Genomic DNA, 829 nt, shown 5'->3' with positions numbered 1-829 from the left:
AAATGGACTTCAACTCAATGGTTTTAAATAATTCAAACCTTTATCTTTTCGCTGATCGCTGAAGGTCCGCATACAACATAATATTTTAAAACTCATATAAAAAAATGTTTTTACTCTCAAAATAATGCCAGAAATATTTTTTCAGAATTACCTCCATATAGAATATACAAATATGAAATAATAAATCAACAAAAATAATATGTTTTTCTTTATTTCTAAGCGTGTAATCAATATATTATTTTTAATCATCTATAACCGACCACATTCAAAAGAAAAACAAATATTTTTCATTATTTCATTGAAATATTTCAATAAGAGTGAAATTTCAAATTCAGAAACTTATGAATAGAAAATGAAAATATAAACACGTTTAGTGAAATTTTCATGTATCTACAGTTATTCGTTATTGAATAAAAACAAAATAAGAAAATCGCTACATGAGAAATCTAGTGAATATGCAATATTATAAAAATATGAAGATCAAACGCTCAAAAAAATTTAATTTGACTTTCTTGTGGACATTTTTTTTTTTAAAAAGGTAGACCAACTTATGAGGTTCCATCCCACCGACCTCTAATTAAAGCTGTATAGCGGGCGCTACACCTCTACTCTGGGATAGCCGCCACTGATATACCTAATACTTATATTTACAATATATGCTTTATGTGTATTATAATAGTACAATGTATCTATCCGCATTCTGAAATGAACATTTTTACTCAACCGTACAAAACGTCTGTGTTCTAGAATGTACCTTTTTAACATTTTGCACTTTTAATGCTCGACTGTGCCAAGTAACTTAGAGCCTATTAGAACAGTTTTGAACAGA

Source organism: Acyrthosiphon pisum, chromosome A1 (assembly GCF_005508785.2).
Source record: "Acyrthosiphon pisum isolate AL4f chromosome A1, pea_aphid_22Mar2018_4r6ur, whole genome shotgun sequence".
Taxonomy (NCBI): Eukaryota; Metazoa; Arthropoda; class Insecta; order Hemiptera; family Aphididae; genus Acyrthosiphon; species Acyrthosiphon pisum.
The sequence above is the reverse complement of the archived record's forward strand: the minus strand, read 5'-3'. Positions refer to the sequence as shown.